The sequence below is a fragment of the Giraffa tippelskirchi genome, chromosome 13 (assembly GCF_054371585.1).
Source record: "Giraffa tippelskirchi isolate mGirTip1 chromosome 13, T2T-mGirTip1v1.2.pri, whole genome shotgun sequence".
Lineage (NCBI taxonomy): Eukaryota > Metazoa > Chordata > Mammalia > Artiodactyla > Giraffidae > Giraffa > Giraffa tippelskirchi.
This window is the reverse complement of record NC_137287.1, coordinates 107,217,688-107,237,954: the sequence shown is the minus strand read 5'-3', so window position 1 is coordinate 107,237,954 and position 20,267 is coordinate 107,217,688. Positions and strand designations below refer to the sequence as shown.

General features: G+C 47.7%; 1 protein-coding gene across 4 annotated transcripts in view; it reads right to left on the bottom strand.

Moving 5' to 3' along the window:
* DLGAP4 (DLG associated protein 4) overlaps positions 1–12,607 on the bottom strand; it is a 209,113-nt gene extending 196,506 nt beyond the window's left edge. For 2 of the 4 annotated variants that reach the window (XM_081560116.1, XM_081560117.1), the window contains exons 1-2: positions 12,475–12,597; positions 3,316–3,380 (exon numbers count right to left, since the gene is read on the bottom strand). The gene's annotated coding sequence lies outside the window, so the exon portion shown is untranslated. Of the gene's footprint in view, positions 1–3,315; positions 3,381–10,705; positions 10,794–12,474 lie in introns of all 4 variants that reach the window. The other 2 variants (XM_081560115.1, XM_081560118.1) reach the window with 2 other exon arrangements.
* Between the last annotated feature and the right edge of the window lie 7,660 nt (positions 12,608–20,267).

The following is a 20,267-nucleotide window of genomic DNA, read 5'->3' as shown; positions in this document are numbered from 1 at the left end:
CATGGAATTCTCTGGGCAAGAATACTGGAGTGGGTTGCCAGTCCCTTCTCCAGGGGATCTTTCCGACCCAGGGATTGAACCTGTGTCTTCTGTGTCTCCTGCATTGGCAGGCAGATTCTTTACCACTGAGCTATCTGGGAAGCCCAAGTGGAAATGTTTAAATGCACTGTAATCAGATAATGCTATTTTTTAGTGTTTTTTTGAATGACTGAATGAATTGATCAATCAATCAGGTGGGGTAGAGACCACCTTCCCTGTGTCACACAGAGTGTCCAATACAATTCCTCAGAGCCTCCCCATCATGGAGAAACACTGCCATTTATGAAGCCAGAACCTAACAAGATGCCTGTGGGTGCCCGGGGTACATCCAATACGTCACTGAGTCTTCCAAAATCTCCAAAGTACACAGTCTATCGTTAGTTTCCAAGGGCTGCACAGCCTTCTCTTCAAAAATACCAACTAAGCTGCCAAGCAGCCTCGCGCTCAAACCTTAAACCTGCAGCTCCATAGCAAGGCTGGAACAAGCTGGGTGTTGTCCTGGGTCCCATGGAACAGCCATCCCTTGGCCCACCCTACCCCACGCTTCCTCTCCAGTCTGGACCTCGTCCTCTGGTCCCAGGGCTCAGCACAGACCACCTCCCCCTGACAGATCAGGGGCTCCTGGAGGGTGGGGACCACATCAGGCCATCCCAAGTCTCCAGCATTCTCACAGGCCCAGCCTGGCCTCCAATGGATGAATGAGGGGTGGGGGCCCTGGACACCACACGCAAGCACTCTCGCCAAAGTCCAGCTGCCATCTCCCAGCTCCAGGAAGACCCAGGAGCCCTGGGGCACTCCTGCCACAGCACAGGCACGAGCACACACGCCTGCCCCACGTGCGCAGCCACTGTCTCCAGGAGCTGCTCGGAACACAACCAGCATCTGCCGCTGACTGGCCGCCAACAGTGGGCTCCGGGGCCTGGCGGTGGCTCCCGGCACTCCAGCGACCAGCGGGCCACCGGCTCTGCGGCCCCACCCAGTCCTGCTGCCCTCAGGAGTCTGGCTCCGGCCCCGAAGGCCACCCGGCAGCCCACAGTCCCCTCGGTGGGACAGAAACTGGGCTCCTCCAACAGCTACTCTCTGAGACAGTCCTGTACAATCTTGCTTCACCACCTCCCGCCTGGCAGAAAACACAGCCCCCCTCTCACCCGCGCGGAGGCACAGTGGTGGAGAGAGCCAGGGCAGGGAACTGGGCTGGCAGAGGAGGTGCAAACCACTAAAGGCAGGCTGGCCGGCCTCCTTTGAAGGTGGGGACTGCAGCCCCCTCCCCCTCTGTCATTTCCACTTCCAGGCAGGTGGGGGTGCAGGAACCTTCCCCCATTAGCCCGGCCCTCCAAGCTTGAGGCTTCCCATCCTGGGGGCACCTCCTCCACTCCCCCCTCACCCCTCAGCCCCCACAACTGGCCTTCCCCAACCCATAACCCCTTCCCCTGTTTCATTTTTCCCCACCATATCAACAGTCAGTCTCTGGCAGCACCTCTGCAACACAGGCAGCGCGGAGGAAGAAGGGAGAAGGGAGAGGGATGAAGGGACAGAGGAACGTAAGGATGGAGGGGGATCGGAGGCAAGAGGGCTCGGTCCAAAGAGGCCAGGGGCCATCACATGTCCAGGAGTGCAGGTCCCCTTCCCAGCAGCCCTGGCACATCTGGACCCAGCTGGCCTCACTGGCCACCTGGGCCACCTGCCACCCTCTCTGAACGCGAACCCCTTTCACCGCGGGGCGCCGCACGTGGGGGCCTCCTGTAGCCATGTGAGCGCCCCCCAGTACAGGTGCCCGGGTCAGCCCGGGCCCTTCCCGGGTTCGCAAACAGGGAGGGGGCGCTATGCAGCGCTGGGGTGGGAGATGTGTGTGTGTTGCCCTTGCCCCCTCCCCAGATGCCAGGTCCCGGAAAAGAGCTGGGGAAGGAGGGGTGCCCGGCCAGGCAGGCCCCCGGGGCTACCGAGGCGGGATCGGAGACAGCCGGGCTGAATGGAGAAATGCCCGGGCCGGCCGACTGGGCAGAGCCCTCCTTCTCCTCGGCTCCAAGGTTGGTGGGCAGGGAAGGGGTCTACCTGACCCCCTGGCCGCCCTGCGGATGGAGGGTCGGGCCGGAGAAGGGACTTCTCAGCTTTGGTAACCCGTTGACAAGGGGCAGTCCGCGGGAAACAGAGCTGGAATGGGGGCCCGGCCCTGGATAGGGGGTTCTGGGCCCCAGCGCCACCGCCTCCCCCGCCCCCGCGGCTCGAGGGTCGGGCAGAGGGAGACCTAGATTGGGGATCCCATCCAGAGAAGGGGGGTTTCCCAGCCGTAGAACTGCCCCCTCGGATCCGGGGCTCAGAAGACGGAACTGGCAGGGGGAGGGGGCTTGTCTGCGCCAGCGCCGCCCCTCGGTTCGGGGAGGTCTGTCCGAGAGAAGACCCGGATTTGGGGGTCTTGACGAGGGACGGGGCGCGTCGCCCCGGAAAGGGGGTCCTCCGCGCTACCGCGCACCACCCCCGCGCCCTCACCTGCGCCCGGCACCCCGGCCGCCTCTGGCCCGCTCGGCCGCTGCGCTGCGCCGCCGTCGCCGCTCGGGTCCTCTCGCAGGTCCGCCCGCCTAGGCCCCGGCCCCGGCCTCGGCCCGCGGGCACCCCATGCCTCTCCTCCGGCCGGCGCGGCGCCCCAGATGCGGCTGCGGGAGGAGGAGCCGCGCGGCCCCGGCTCCCCGAGAGCAGCGGGGAGGGGGCGGGGGGCGGGGAGATGCGCGCGGGGGAGGGGGCCGCGCGGCTGCGCCCAAAACCAGGCGCGGATCCGGCCGCCGGCGCGGGGCTGGGGGTGGGGGTCGCCGTTTCCAACGCCTACCCCCACCAACGCCCCGCAACCCCACGGGGAGGGGGAGGGTCTCCGCGGCCGGGGACGCTCGGTCGCGGACCGGAAGGGCGCTTAGAGATCCCCGGTTGACCGCCCAGAGAGTGCAGGCTACTGGTACAAGGTCACACAGCGCGGGCTGCGGTAGCGCGGGAACCTGGAAATCCAGGCTCCAGAGTGGGTCAGCGAGATCCTAGGTTGCCGAGAGCCGGCCCCGTGGAGAAGAGAAACGGAGGCCCACACGGGACGAGATTGGCCCGGTTCGCACCGTGCTAGTCTGGAGGCCCTTGGGATTCGAACTTAAGGCTCCTGCCGCTGAGAACATTGCCCCCTCCTGGTGACCCGTTTCCTGCAGAAACCTCCCCCTGGTGTCTTCTTGCCTATGGCAGCATGGGGGTTAAAAACCATCCCTGAAGTCTGATGTACCCGGCAGAGAGTATCCGTCCTACCTCTCTTGAGGCTCTGCTCTGCGATCAAAGAGGAGTGACTGCCTTGTCTGAGCCCGTTTCTCCACCTGTGAAATGGGGACAATACCAGCATAGTATCCCCAGCCGGGATCGAGGAAGCAAAGAGATAATGGATGTAAGCTCCTTGCTAGTGCCTGGCATTCAGTAAGTGTCAAATGAATGTGCTTGCTCTCTCTGGCCGGAGAAGGCAATGGCACCCCACTCCAGTACTCTTGCCTGGAGAATCCCATGGATGGAGGAGCCTGGTAGGCTACAGTCCATGGGGTCGCTAACAGTTGGACACGACTGAGCGACTTCACTTTCACTTTTCCCTTTCATGCACTGGAGAAGGAAATGGCAACCTACTCCAGTATTCTTGCCTGGAGAATCCCAGGGACGGTGGAGCCCAGTGGACTGCCGTCTATGGGGTCGCACAGAGTCGGACACGACTGAAGCGACTTAGCAGCAGCAGCAGCTCTCTCTGGCTCCGACATCTCCCCAGAATGCCAGTCGAATGCAAACAGAGTCAAAATAGTGTTAAAGGATGGCATTCAAGGCTCCTCACAGCTTTTCCCAGCTTCATTCACCACCCACCCACACTGCCCACATTCTCATCTCAGAAACGTCTCTTCCAGTACTTCTCTGCCTTTCCCTAAGCCTGCAAGGCCTTCCCATCTTCTCTCCCTGACAAACTCCTATTCATCCATCAAAGCCCTAAGCCATTAGCTGCATATCCCAGTTTCACACACTCCCTCTTAGCCCATCTGTGTGCCTCCCTTTATCATTCCCACTGTCTGCTCTAAGTTAGTCTCTGTCTTTATGGCCTTTGACAAGTGTGATGAGAGGATATCACTCAGAGGAGATGACACCATGAGGTCATGTTCCCCAGAGGAGGCAACTTCAGCAGGGCCTGGAAGGAGAAATGAGTTTGGAGTTCAGGTGGGGGTGAGGAGGAGAGTATGTAGCAGGCAAAGAAGTGGTTATGTTTTAGCAGAGTGTCAGTAGGACCACAGAGAATGGACTGCCTGGAGCAGTTGGGAAGACCTTCTTATCTGAGCTGGGAGCTAGCAAGAGCCAAGAGCTGGACAGTGACCTGGCAACATATGGTCAAGTCAAAGAATAGCAGGATTTGCCCTGGAGAACACCTCACACAGCGGTCCCCAGGAGATTCGTACAAGGATGTTCATAGCAGCATCAGTGTGTAAGAGTGGAAAGCTGGACACAGCCTAGCTATCCATCAAGCAGAGACAGGATAAACAGTGATGTATTCAGGCAATGGAAAATTCTCCATGCCATGATCTTCAAAATAGGTGAATCCAACCCACATGCCTCTGTGAAGATGAATCTCAAAAAAACAAACAAGCAAGCAAACACTGTTTTATTTGTTTGATATCTAGTTGGTCTTTTTATATGAGGGAGATGGACCTTTTGCCTCTGATATGAGTTTCAAATATTTTTCCCATGTCAGTTATTTGTCTTTTGACCCTGCTTATATTTTTTAATGTAGTAAAATATAGCAGGACTTTCTTGAAAGAAAAAAAACTACACTGTTGATTCAGTTCATGAAGATTCAGAGTTGTACAATTATGATTTGTGTACCCTTTGTATGAGTTTTATACTTCAGTACAAGGAAAGAAATAAAAAATATATATCATTAGATGAAAAAAGCAAATTGCAGGTGGGAATCAGTTTGATGCTGGGTATATAAAGTTTGAAAACCTGCAACACAATACTATATATTGTTTAGGGACACATGCGTGTATAATACAAGTGTGTTAACATAAAAACATGCCTTGCAGCGATAAATAGAAAATTCAAGAGAGCAATGATCCAGAGGGAGAAAGGGAAAGGAATGTAATAAGGGCTTCAAATATACTTGAAATGGTTTATTTCTTAAGCTGGATGGCAGGTACATGGGTGTTTATTATGCTGTTCTCAAGACTTTGTTGTGAACGTGAAATATTCATAATGTAATAATGCTTCCCCCCCCTTGAGAAAGTCAGGAGATGCCTGGAAAGGTAATGGGGTGCCATGGATGGTTTTTAATTGGGGTTGTGACATGGTCAGAGGACTGGATAGGGCAAGCCTAGTAAAGAAGGTGGGGGAGGCTGGTGTCACAGTTCAGGGGACAGGTATGAAGGCCTGAGCGGGGACAGGGACAGAGTTCCTGGGAGGAGGGAAAGGATGGGAGAGATTAAGAGGAATAAACAACGGGTGTGCTTTAGGCAACATCACAAACAAATGCCCACGGAGCCCACACAGGTCATTAGACAGGCTGTGAGTGTGGAGGCGTGGGGGCCGTGACACACGGTCTGGTAGGGGCAGCCCCTGCTTAGTGCCAACTGACTGTTGCTCTGGAGGAAAGGCGACCCAGTGGGGTGACATCTCATTTTTTGAGGAGAAATCAGCAATTCAGGTTTTTGAAAATACAAAATTTTCTGAATTTTAAATTATGGAACTAAATTGAAAAAATAAATCAAAACCCTGTAGGGGCCAAGACATAAGGTTTGCAGTCTCTTTGGTGAGGAAGAGCCTTTAGGAGATGAAACGAAGGGACGATGACACCCAGTTTTCCCGCCAGTGGGGCTGAAGAGGCTCTTAACCCGAGCAGCAGTCAGGGAGGGCTTTCTGGGAAGAACGGACACTGGGGAGTGAAGCGGGGAGGGGTTTCAGGCTGAGAGAAGAGCAAGTGCAAAGGTAGGGGTAGCGCTGAGTGAGCCCAGTTCAGTTCAGTGGCTCAGTCGTGTCCGATTCTATGCAACCCCATGGACTGCAGCATGCCAGGCTTTCCTGTCCTGGAAGTGGGCCAGGAGAGCAACAGTGACCAACAGGGCATTTCACAGAAGGAAATCGTGGCTGGTATATATAAGGAAGGTGCCTGATCTCATTAGTCATGAGGGACAGATAAGTCGAGACCATGTTGAGCTACCACTTCACCTCTATTAGGCTGGGAAAAATGAGAAAGTCTGACAACACCAAGTGTGGGTGAGAATGCAGATCAGTGCAGCCCTCTGTACTGCAACACCAATGTGACCCAGCAAATCCGCTCCTGTACATGCACCCAAGAGAACCTTGGACACGAAGCCTGGGCCAGTGCTTCTCAAACCTTAATGTGTATAGGAATCCCTCAGCGATCTTGCTCAAAGGCAGATGCTGATTCGACTGAGCGCCGAAGAATTAATGCTTTTGAACTGTGGTGTGAGAGAAGACTCTTCAGAGTCCCCTGGACTGCAAGAAGATGAAACCAGTCAATCCTAAAGGAAATCAGTCCTGAATATTCATTGGAAGGACTGATGTTGAAGCTGAAGCTCCAGTACCTTGGCCACATGATGCAAAGAACTGACTCATTGAAAAAGACTCTGATGCTGGGGAAGATTGAAGGTCAGAGGAGAAGGGGATGACAGAGGATGAGATGGTTGGATGGCATCACCGACTCAATGGACATGAGTTTGAGCAAGCTCCGGGAGTTGGTGATGGACGGGGAGGCCTGGCGTGCTGCAGGCCCTGGCATCCATGGGGTTGCAAAGAGTCAGACACAACTGAGTGACTGAACTGACTGAGGGCAAGGCTAGAGAGTCCACATTTCTGACAAGTTTCCAGGTGATGCCAACACACTTTGAGGAGCATTAAGAGAAATGCACACAAATATCCGTAGCAGCAGGCTTCCCAGGTGGCTCAGTGGTAAAGAATCTGCCTGCCAATGAAGGAGATGAGAGTTCGATTCCTGGGTCAGGAAGATCCCCTGGAGGAGGAAATGGCAACCCACTCCAGTATTCTTGCTTGGGAAATCCCATGGGCAGAGGAGCCTGGCAGGCTAAAGTTCATGGGGTTGCAAAGAGTCAGACTCGACTTAGTGACTAAACAACAACTCATTCATAGCAGCACTGTTCAAAAGAGTGGAAAACCTGAAAACAATCCAATTATCAATTGATGAGAGAAGAAACAAATAAATAAGCTGTGGGATAGTCACACACAGATTCAAAATGAATGAATCACAACTACACACAACACAGATGAATTCTCATTCAATGTGGCACTGAGATTTTTTTAAAGACAGCATTATGTACAGTATGGCTTTTAAAATAGTAAACAAGAAAAAACAAATTATTTAGGCATTCATACATGTAATAAAACCAAAAAAATTAGAGAAGGATAAACTCAAAATTCAGAATATTAATGATTCTTGGATGGCGTGGGGCACAGAAGTGGATGTTAGGTTTTGCTTCTGTTCTAGTTCTAGGGGCGTGGACAGTGGTTCACAAGCACATATATTATATTATGTTGTGTTTTATAGTGTATTTTATATACATAGAGCTGTGCATGAACCAATATTGAGATTGTGTCATGAGCCAAGGATGCTGTTAAGGATGCTCAATCACATGTATCTGAGGCCCATACTTAAAAAGAGAGAAACTATTTGTAGAGACTCAAAGAGAGATGAAAAGACTGAGAAAGATGGGGAGAGTTGAAGATAGGTATGATCCATTTGGGAAAGGGTGTTATGACCCAAACATAGCACAGAACAGTCAGGCTCTGAAGGAAGTTGTGGGACTGGGGGATGTTTGCCTTTCTGGCCCACCCCAGGGGCCAGACAGGATACAGTGGAGGAAAGTCTGCAATAGCCTGGGTGTCAGATTCTCCTCCAACCCCCGCCATCAGCCCACCAGCTCAGACCACGCAGAGACACAGGCTTCAGGAAAGACCCTGGGAGAGGACAGAATGACTCAAGGCAAGTGAAGAGAGTCCACATGGCAGCAGATAACCTCCAGCCTTGGGTAATGATCAGCTCTGGTAATGATTAGATCCATGCAGTAACCACATCTAGCTATGAGACTTGGCTTGTGACCAAACCAGATAATGTCCAAATCCTTCAAGATCGGATCATCGGGTAAGTGACCTCAGTATTGTTCTCAGGTCAACCAAGCATCTGGTCAGGCTGGATCAGCCCCTGGGAGGAGTGGAGAGGAGGGAAACTCCCAGGACCCCTGCCAACTGGCCTCTGTCTCCTCACCCTCTGGCACACATCAACTTTCTCTCCCCTACAAAGACTGTGGGTCTAGCCTCTCCTCCCCATCGCTCTGGCCCTACCCTGGCTCTGCCTCTGCATCCCCAACTGGACCACCCCAGCCTCCTCCCAGGACTCCTGTCCAGTCTCTTCCTTTCCAATCCATCCTCCATACCAGCCACAGAGAGAGAGATCCTTCTATAGAACAGATCTGTGCCTCTCTCTTGCTCAGAATCCTGCAATGGCTGGTTCCCTAGCACCTAGAACCTGTGAAAGTTTTTTTCTTTTTAATTTTTAATTGGAGGATAATTGTTTTACAATGTTGTGTTAGTTTCTGCTGTATAACAACGTGAATCAGCTGTCAGTTCACTTCAGTCATTCAGTCACGTCTGACTCTCTGAGACCCCACAGACTGCAGCATGCCAGGCTTCCCCATCCATTACCAACTCCCAGAGCTTGCTCAAACTCATGTCCATCGAATCCGTGATGGCATCCAACCATCGCATCCTCTGTCGTCCCCTTCTCTTCCTGCCATCAATCTTTTCCAGCATCAGGGTCTTTTCCAATGAGTCAGCTCTTCGCATGAGGTGGCCAAAGTATTGGAGTTTCAGCTTTAACATCAGTCATTCCAATGAATATTCAGGGTTGATTTCCTTTAGGATTGACTGGTTTGATCTCCTTGCAGTCCAAGGGACTCTCAAAAAGTCTTCTTCAACACCACAGTTGAAGAGCATCAATTCTTCGGTGCTCAGCTTTCTTTATAGTTCAACTCTCACATCCATACATGACTACTGGAAAAACCACAGCTTTGACTAGACAGGCATTTGTTGGCAAAGTAATGTCTCTGCTTTTTTAACATGCTGTCTAGGTTGGTCATAGCTTTTCTTCCAAGGAGCAACTGTCTTTTAATTTCATGGTTGCAGTCACCATCTGCAGTGATTTTGGAGCCCCCAAAAATAAAGTCTTTCACTGTTGCCCTTGTTTCCCCATCTATTTGCCATGAAGTGATGGGAACGGATGCCATGATCTTAGTTTTCTGAATGTTGAGTTTTAAGCCAACTTTTTCACTCTTCTCTTTCTCTTTCATCAAGAGGCTTTTTAGTTCCTCTTCACTTTCTGCCATAAGGGTGGTGTCATCTGCATATCTGAGGTTATTGATATTTCTCCCAGCAATCTTGATTCCAGCTTGTGCTTCATCCAGTCCTACATTTCACATGATGCATTCTGCATATAAGTTAAATAAGCAGGGTGACAATATACAGCCTTGACGTACTCCTTTTCCTATTTGGAACCAGTCTGTTGTTCCATGTCCAGTTCTAACTGTTGCTTCTTGACCTGCATACAGATTTCTCAGGAGGCAGGTCAGGTGGCCTGATATTCCCATCTCTTGAAGAATTTTCTACAGTTTGTTGTGATCCACATAGTCAAAGGCTTTGGCATAGTCAATAAAGCAGATGTTTTTCTGGAACTCTCTTGCTTTTTCTATGATCCAGTGGGTGTTGGCAATTTGATCTCTGATTCCTCTGCCTTTTCTAAATCCAGCTTGAATATCTGGAAGTTCACAGTTCACATACTGTTGAAGCCTGGCTTGGAGAATTTTGAGAATTACTTGGCTAGTGTGTGAGATGAGTACAATTGTGTGGTAGTTTGAACATTCTTTGGCATTGCCTTTCTTTGGAATTGGAGTGAAAACTGACCTTTTCCAGTCCTGTGGCCACTGCTGAGTTTTCCAAATTTGCTGGCATATAGACAGCAGCACTTTCACAGCATCATCTTTTAGGATTTGAAATAGCTCAACTGGAATTCCATCACTTCCACTAGTTTTGTTTGTAGTGATTCTTCCTAAGGCCCACTTGACTTTGCATTCCAGGATGTCTGGCTCTAGGTGAGTGATCACACCATCATGATTATCTGGGTCACGAAGATCTTTTTTGTATAGTTCTTCTGGTGTATTCTTGCCATCTCTTCTTAATATCTTCTGCTTCTGTTTATAAAGTGTACAATTCGATGTTTTGATATATATGATATATATATACACAATTGAGTTTATTAACATATCCATCACCTCACATATTAATACAAACTTTTTTTTTTCTTGTGGTGAGAACAGTTAGGGACTTCCCCTAATCCCTTCTTGGGACTTCCCTAGCCATCCAGTGGTTAAGACTCCAAGCTTCCACTGCAGGGGTGTGGGTTCGATCTCTGGTCAGGGAACTTCAGATCTGGCATGCTGCTCGGTGCGGCCAAAACAAAGAGGAGGGTTTAACCTCTTACCAAATTTCAAGTTGTGCAATGCAGTATTGTTATCTGTAGACTTCTCAAATGCTTTATGATGGCAAAGACACACCATGTCTCAAACACCTTATAGCAGCTGCTTTTGGCGCCCACCTTGGAGCCCAGCGGCAGCCAATGTCAACAGCTCCCAGACACTGGTCCACTGGAGGCACCCAGGTGTCTCCACTCTTCAGCCCGATGACTTTAAAAAAAAAAATAATTGAAGTATAGTTGATTTACAATATTGTGTGTTTTAGATGTATGGTGAAGTGAGTTAGTGAGATATATATGAAAGTGAAAGTGTTAGTCGCTCAGTTGTGTCCGATTGTTTGTGACCCCATGGACTGTAGATTGTCAGGCTCCTCTGCCCATGGAATTCTCCAGAGAAGAATACTGCAGTAGGTAGATATTCCCTTCTCTAGGGGATCTTCCAGACCCAGGGATCAATCCCAGGTCTCCTGCATCACAGGCAGAGTCTTTATAGTCTGAGCCACCAGGGGAGCCCTATATATATTCTTTTTCAGATTCTTTTCCATTATAGATTATTGTCATATATTGAATATAGTTCCCTGTGCTACACAGTAAATTTTGTTGTTTATCTATTTAATATACAGTAGTGTGTATACAGGAGGGATGTCTCTGGCCTCAGGAGTCTTGCCAGCTCCAGGGTAGACCCAAGAAAACCCACCATTCCAGAGAGGCCCTGACCAAATGTTAGCAGAGTGTAGGAAGGCATCCGAGAAGTGCCTCCCGAGCTGTGCTCATCACCTAGTCCGATGAGCAAAGTGAGGACAGAGTGGACATTCCAGCAAGAGGGGACAGTGTGCACCAAAGCCTGGAGCCCAGGTCAGGCCCTTGCAAGTGTCAGCCACAGATTGGCACTTGCCATGGGCGCTTGCCATCTACCTGTACAAGGATTAAATCATGTGCCATAGCAGCTGCTGACCTCCAACACCCCCTGAAGGAGTTCAGAAATGAGGAGAGCAGAAATGAGGCACTCTGTGCTCCCAGAAAACTGGCAGGACAGGTCTTCAGATAGTTAGATAATCTCAGAAGCTGATTTTATGAGCCCAGTTTTTATATCTCCTCACATCTAGAAAAGCATTAAAATCCTTCATGGTGACGACTGTTCCTCGTGACTAACAGAAGCTTCACAAGACCAGCAGAAACTTCCTACCAAAAATATGTGCTTGATTGCATGTACTCCCCCTTTACCAAAATCACATATATACCGTCTTTTGCCCCTATCTCTTTGGAACAGTGTCTCAGAGCTATCTGAGGTGCTGTCTCCCAGGCTGCAGTCCTCCTATGGGCCCCAAATAAAACTTAATGTGCAACCCTCATGTTGTGCTTTTTTTTTTTTTTTTGAAAGTCAACACAAGCCACTATGGGCAGCTCATTGGGGCTGAAGTCCCAGAGTTCAAAGATGAAGGCAGAATCTAGCCAATTCTGCATCACGACCCTGAGGAATCAGGATTTTCAACTGAAGGTGGAGGTTGCTGTTGTTCATTCAGTCATGTCTGACTCTTTGCAACCCCATGGACTGTAGAACGCCAGGCTTCCCTGTCCTTCACTATCTCCCAGAGTTTGCTCAAACTCATGTCCATTGAGTCGATGCCATCCAATCATCTCGTCCTCTGTCACCCCCTTCTATTCCTGCCCTCAATCTTTCCCAGCATCAGGGTCTTTTCCAGTGACTACGAACATGGAGGACATCTGTGGAAAATGAGGACAAAACTGGGGGAGAAGCTTTGACTTTCTTTTGAACCAGGGCAACTCCTTTTTGCCTCTCAGAGCCTCAGTTTCCTCGTAAGTACAGTGGGGGCAAAAATATTACATCAGGGATAGTCTGAAGAAGTCTTGAAATAAAGTGTGCTACTGACCTGGCTGAGGAAGGCGCTCAGGATACAAATGGTATGAATGGTCGAGTGAGTGAATGAATGAGATTCTGCTGAGTGCAGGAGCGCCTTGGTACCTTCTCTCACACGATTCTCAGCCCAGAACTCAGCCCCCTGCCCCCAATCCTACATTTTCCCTGCCTCATCCCTCACAGTAGGGCCTCCTATTTGCTCATAGACCAATAGACCAAAGGGCTGGGACTTTTCTAGGGTCATCAAGTGAGTCAAAAACTCAGCCAGGTCCAGTGCTCCATCCTGCTCTGTGATGCCAGAAATGCCTTTTCTCTGCCATTGGACAGATTCACCCGCACGCCCAGCCCTAGTACTTTCTGGGATGGGGAGGTGCTTGGGTTCCATTGTCTCCTTGAAGGGCCAGGGCCTCCTGCCTCTGCTTCCCAGATGCCTGAGCCACCATCTGCTCCCACCAGGGCCCTCAGCTCTTTTCTTAAAATAATTCCTCCCGTTTCCTTGGAGACATCTCTCACACAGAAGAAAGGAAGGGAAGGAGGGAGAGAGGAAGGAGGAGGCGGACAGGTTGGGTCCCATCTCCTGAGTACCTACTGTGTGTTGGGCCTGACTCTTGTCACACCGCTTTCAACTGGGGATCCCCTCACCCCTTTTCAGATGAGCAACTGAGGTTTGGAGACCAATGACTACATGGCCCAGATCTCAGAGCAAGTAAGAACACCATCAGTATTTGGACCTGGGTCCATAGGGTTCAAAACCTAAAGCTGGTATGACATAAGGGGAAGGTGCACTGGGGCTGCCCTGACCCCATGTCTGAATGGCCTGGGCAGGGCACTGCGCCCAAGTTGCCCTCCCTTACGTGACCAGTTCAGAAACACTCGTGGACACCTGTTGTATCTTACACCCTGAGCCACGCATGAAATAGCAGGAGTGCCTCAGATATGAATGGAACAAAGTCTCTGCCCTTGAAATAGGGTGTAAGGGGAGTGGGAGGGGCAGAAGGACATTGTATTTCCTGTGCATACACCAAAAGCTTCGGAAGGATTGTTTTGGCTGATCCTCTGAATACTGCAGTTGGTAGGATTTAAGAGCCGCATTTTTTCAGAAAGGAAACTGAGGCCCTAAGAAGTTAATTCACTTATCCAAGGATAAATGGGGAAAAAGTGGTGGAACAAGCATAAAGTGTTAAAACTTTATGCTAAAACTTGCTAGAATTGCTGCCCACTCCCACCCCAGAGACTGTACAAAGTGCCTCTGCGAGGTTGGGAGGGAGTGGTGGCTGACAGCTCAAGGACCCCGGAGTAGGGGGTGGGAAGAGATGAAAGGATGTGGGCAGACGGGTCTCAGCCCCTTTCTCTCAGCCCCAGCAGTCCTCTTGATCTGGCTCCAAGGCTGACATCACCACAGTACCTGATACCACCAGCTCTAGTAAAGAGGTAACCAGATCCCACCTGTCTTAGTATCTAGTGAATCACACTCAAAGCATTGCACAGACATGCCTTACCCAATGGATATCTGGTCAACCCTAAACCTTTGTGTCCTCTGGTTGACCTTTCCCAGGTAGCCCATCTGGTTGATCGCATTAGTCCAAATCTTGGGTTTAAGAGGCAACTCTCACATCTGATGACTAAACCTAGGGAAGGAGAGGCCATTTCCAAAGATATCTGGCAAAAGTGGGATCATTATCATATCAAAATGCCTGCATGCTGCATGTGTACCTTGCAGTTTCCTGCTCTGCAGTGTGGGTCTTATTACAAGGGGTGTGACACCCCTGCAGCAGGCAAGGGAAGAAGGGGGGAAATTTGGAGTGGAGGCACTCGAATAAACAAAAGGCAGGAGGCACAGGGGATTCAAGGAAAAGCAAACAGATGAGTGAGGGTGCATGTGGAGGGCAGAGCTGAGGCCAGAGCAGGGGCTTGATCAGGAAAGACCTGGAGTACCAGGGGAACAGCTCACCTTCATCTGGGAAGCAAACAGGTGCTAGTACAGGGTTTAGAGAATGGGGATGATGTGATGTGATGCTGTTTAATGGAGGCCAGTGTAGAGAATGGCTCTCAAAAGAGTATGAGACAGGAGGCAGGGAAGCCAGGGAGGAGGTCACTGCAACCATCCAGGGGAGAGACGATGGGCCTGGACTAGGCTGGAGCTGTGGAAAGGGAAAGGAAGGGGATGGTTGGGAGAAACATCAAAGAGGCAGAATCAACAGCTGTTGCTAGACTTCGCTGTGGTCCAGTGGTTGGGAGTCTGCCTGTCAATGCAGGGGACAGGGCTTGATCCCTTGTCCAGGAAGATTGAGGGCAAGAGGAGATGGGGGTGACAGAGGATGAGATGGTCGGATGGCATCACTGACTCAATGGACAAGAGTTTGAGCAAGCTCTGGGAGATAGTGAAGGACAGGGAAGCCTGACATGGCTGCAGTTCATGGGGTGGCAAAGAGTCGGATATGACTTAGCAACTGAACAACAACAACCATGGCAACTACTGAGTCCACATGCCCTAGAGCCTGTGCTCTGCAAGAGAAGTCATTGCAGTGAGAAGCCCTTGCACCGTAACTAGACAGTCACCCCTGCTCCCTGCATCTAGAGGAAGCCCGAGGACAGCAACAAGGACCCAGCACAGCCAAAAAGAAATAAAATTTAAATAAATAAAGTTACTAATGTTTGTTTAAAAAGAAAAGAAAATGAAGAGTTATTGCTGATGGATTCCGCCGTGTGGCCACAGGAGGGGAGGAGGCAAAATTGAGGCTCAGGTTTCTGGTGTGAGTGGCTGATAGAACTGCCTTGAGATGGGAGGACTGGGCAAAAGGTGAAGGGGAGGAAGGCTCACCTGGGAACCTGAGCCAGGTGAAGTATATATGGGCACATGATGCCACTCCTCCTGTGGGCTCCATATTTTACAAAGAGTTGTCAATTCACAGACGCCTGGGAAACCTCACCCCCTCCCTGCCCCCAACAGCCTGTGAGGCCAACACCATTTTTCTCAGAGAGAAAATTCAAGGCTCAGAGAGCAGCAACGATTGATCCAAGTGGGTGATGGAACTAGGTATTCTGCCTTCGATATCAAGGCCTTTTCTTTGGCACCCAAGGGGCCTCCCAGTTACCCCAAGGTTTGTAAGAAGATGTCCAGGAAAATGGGAGACCAGGGGAGAGTCTGGAGCTGGAGACAGAGAGATTGAAGGCATGGAGCAGACAAAGTCATTCATAGAGAAGGCGTCTGGAGAGATGAGAAAATTTCCTGGGCAGAACCTTAAGAATCAACAGCCTTCAAGAGCTGAGCCAAGGGAAGACTGCCACCATGTCCTGCCTTGACATTCACTCATTGCACATGGTGGGGTGCTGCTCCAGGGCCTTGCTTCAGGCGTAAGCTCCCTCATTCATTAAACCACTGATATCTCTGTCACTGACTCCGGCCTCTTTCCTCAGTCTTGAAGTTGGGCAAGCACAGGCCTTCTAGTCCTGTGGGGTACAGCCCAACAGGTGGAGATAAAGAGCCCATCTTCCAGAGCCCATCCAGGAGGGATGAGAGCCCTAAAGCCCGTGCTCCCTGACAAGAGAAGCCACTGCAGTGAGAAGCCTGTGCACCCCAACTAGAGAGCAGATTTCACTCAACACAACTAGAGAAAAGCCTGTGTAGCAATGAAGACCCAGCTGAGCCAAAAAAAAAAAGTCAGTTGCTTTCCTATACACCAGCAAAATGGAATCTGAAATTAAGAAACACAATGTATTTTATGTTAGCATCTCCCAAAATGAATTACTTAAGTATAAATATAAAAATATGTATATAAGATCTTTACAAGAAAAATTATAAAACTAATGAAAAGAAATTGAAGAGCTAAATAAATGGAGTGACTTCCATATTTATGCATAGGAAGACTCAATATTGTCAAGATATCAGTTGTTACCAACCTGATCTACAGGTTTAACATAATACCAATCAAAATCCCAGCAAGTTATTTTGTGAATATTGACAAACTAAGTCTAAAATGTATATGGAGAAGCAAAAGACCCAGAGTAAACTCTGTACTGATGGAGAAGAACAAAGAGAACTAATACTACCCAATTTCAAGACTTACTATAAAGCTGCAATAATCAAGCACTAGTGAAAGTATAGATAAATAGATCCACAGGATGGAATTGAGAGCCCAGAAATAGAACCACATAAATACAATCAAATGATCTTGGAGCAAAGGCAATACAATGAAGCAAAGATAGTTTTCAAAAAGTGGTGCTGGAACAACCGGACATCCACAAGCAAAAAAAAAAGAGAGAGAATGTAGACCCAGACCTTGCAACTTTCACAAAAATTAACTCAAAATGGATCATAGGTAGACCTAAATGTAATATGTAAAAATATAAAATTCCTACATGACAATAGAAGAGAAAACTTAGATGATCTTGGATATGGTGATGACTTTAAATACAACATCAAAGGTATGACCTGTGAAAGAAATAATAAGCTGGACTTCATTAAAATTAAAGAACTTTGCTCTGTGAAAGACAGTGTCAAGAGGGTGAGAAGACAAACCACAAATTGGGAGAACATATATGAAAAAGACAAATCTGATAAGGGACAGTTATCCAAAATATACAAAAAACTCTTAAAACTCAACAATAAGAAAATGAAAAACCCAACTTAAAAATAGGCAAGAGACCTGAACAGACACCTTACCAAAGAAGATATATAGATGGCAAGAAAGCATATGAAAAGATATTCAACATCATATGTTATTAGTGAAAGTGAAAGTTGCTCAGTTGTGTCCAACTCTTTGTGACCCCATGGACTGTAGCCTGCCAGGCTCCTTTGTCCATGGAATTATCCAGGCAAGAACACTGGAGTGGGTAGCCTTTCTCTTCTCCAGGGGATAGTTGCTCAGTCAGTGTCCGACTCTTTGCAACCCCATGGGCTGTGGCCCACCAGGCTCCTCTGTCCATGGGATTTTCCAAGCAAGAATACTGGAGCGGCTTGCCATTTCCTTCTCCAGGGAATTTTCCCGACCTAGGCATTGAACCCAGGTCTCCTGCATTGTAGGCAGATTGTTTTACTGTCTGAGCCACCAGCGAAGTCCATATATGTCATTGGAGAATTGCTACTCAAAACAACAAGGTACTACTACACACCTATTATCAATAGAATGGACAAATTCCAGAACATTGAAAACACCAAATACTGATACAGATGTGGAGCAACAAAAACACTCATTTCATTGCTAGTGGGAATGCAAAATGGTAGAGCCATTTTGGAAGACAGTTTCTTACTAAACTAAACATACTCTTACCACATGATCCACCAATTGTACTCTCTGGCATTTACCCAAATAACTTGAAAAGTTAGGTCCACACACAAAGAAACTACACACAAATATTTACAGCACCTTTGTGTATAACTCCAAAACTTGGAAGAAATCAAGATGTCCTTCAATAGGTGAATGGATAAATAAACTGTGATACATCCATACAATGAAAAAAAGAGGTGAACTATCAAGCCTTGAAAAGACATAGAGGACATTTAAATGAAAGTTGCTAAGTGAAATAAGCTAATATGCAAAGGCTTCATACGGTTTAATTCCAACCATGTGACTTTTGGAAGAAGTGCAACTATAGAGACAATGAAAGGATCACTGGTTGCCAGAGGGTGGAGGTGGGAGGGATGAATAGGCAGAGCACAGAGGATTTTTTTTAATTTTTAATTTTATATCAGAGAGTAGTTGGTTAACAATGTTGTGATAGTTTCAGTGGACAGCAAAGGGACTCAGCCATATATATACATGTATCCATTCTCCCCCACACTCCTCTCCCATCCAAGCTGCCACATAACATTGAGCAGAGTTCCCTGTGCTATACAGTAAGACATTTTGGTTATCCATTCTAAATATAGCAGTGAGCAGAGAAGATTTATTTCATTTCTTTTTAATTGGAGCATAACTGTTTTACAGTGTTGTGTTGGTTTCTGCCATACAGCAACATGAATCAGCCACTGTAGGTATACATATGTCACCCATCTAGGTTGTCACAGAGCACCGGGTTGAGCTCCGTGTGTCATATCAAATTCCCACTGGCTATCTCTTTTACATTTGGTAATGTATATGTTTCAAAGCTACTCTCTCAGTTTGTCCCACCCTTTCCTTCTCCCACTGTGTCCATAAGTCTGTTCTCTATGTCTGTGTCTCTATTGCTGTCCTGCAATAGATTCATCAGTACCATTTTTTTCTAGATTCCATATTTATGCATTCATATACAATATTTGTTTTTCTCTTTCTGACTTACTTCACTTGAGCACAGAAGATTTTGATGGCAGTGAAACTACTCTATACGATACTGTATTGGTCATGCATTTGTCCAAACTCATAACACTCAGAGTAAATCCTAGTGTAAATTATGGACTTTAGGTGGTAACTATGTGTCAATGTAGTCCATAGATTATAACAAATATACCCCTCTGGTGGGAGATTTTGATAGTGGGAGAGGCTGTGCAGATGTGGGAGCCAGAGTTACATGAGAATTCTCTGTAATTTCCACTAAATTTTGCTGTGAATATAAAATTGCTCTAAAAAATACAGTCAATATATTTAAAAAAACTAAACATGCTATCACCATTCAACCCAGAAATTGCGCTCTTGTGGGCATTTATCCAAGAGAAACAGAAACAGGTTCACATAAAAATCTGTATTTGAATGTTCATAGCAATCTTATTAATAATTGTTTCCCCAAACTGGAAACAATTCATATCCTTAACTGGATGAATGATTAAACAAATGGCTACATCCACACCCTGCAACACTATTCAGTAATAAAAAGGAACAAGCTATTGGTACTGTAACAACTTGGGTGAATTTATGCAGAGAAAAAGACACCAGTCCTAAAAAATTACATACTATGTGATTCCATTTATACATCATTTTTGAAATGACAAAATAATAGAAATGGAAAATAGATTAGTGATTGCCGGGGTTAAGGAGGGTTGATGTGATGGGGAGAGGGTGTGACAGGGAGGTGGGTGTGGCTAAAAAAGGGAAACAAGGGATTCTTCTGAAGATGAAACTTGTTTATCTTGACTATAGTGGTAGATTCATGAACCTACATGTGTGATTCTGTTTAGAACTGAACATCCACACACAGTGGGGAATTTCGAATAAGACTGTAGATTGTATCAATATCAACATCCTGGTTGTGACACTGTATTACACTTTTGTAAGATGTTACCACTGGGAAAAACTGGGTAAAGAGCTCACAGGATCTCTTTATTATTTCTTACAACTGTATGTGAACCTTCAATTATCTTGAAATTAAAAGTTTAATTATTTTGCAATATATATTAATATCAAATTGTTATTTTGTACACTTGAAACTAATGTAATACTCTATGTCAATTATATCTCAATGAAAAGTAAATTAAAAGTTTTCATTAAAAAAGAAGGAAATTCTCCAGTGGCCCAGTGGTTAAGACTGCATTCTCACTGCCACGGGACTGGGTTCAATCCCTGGCTGGGGAACCAAGATCCCACAAGCTGTATGGTGCAACAACAAAAAATAAGTAAATAAAAAATTAATAAGAGAGAAGCTACAGTAATTAAGGGCGCGTGCCATTAGTGCACGGATAGACAAGTAGATCAGGAATACAGAACAGAGAGTCCAAAAAACAGAGGTGCACAGATATGATCATCTGGCTAATGAGTTGTCCCTGCAATTCAGTGGGGGGAAAGATATGCATTTTTCAATTAAAAATATTTACAAAAAAGTATATTTATTTTGTATTTTCAATAAATAGTGCTGTCAAAACTGGATATCCACATGAGAAAGAAAAGATTTTTGAGC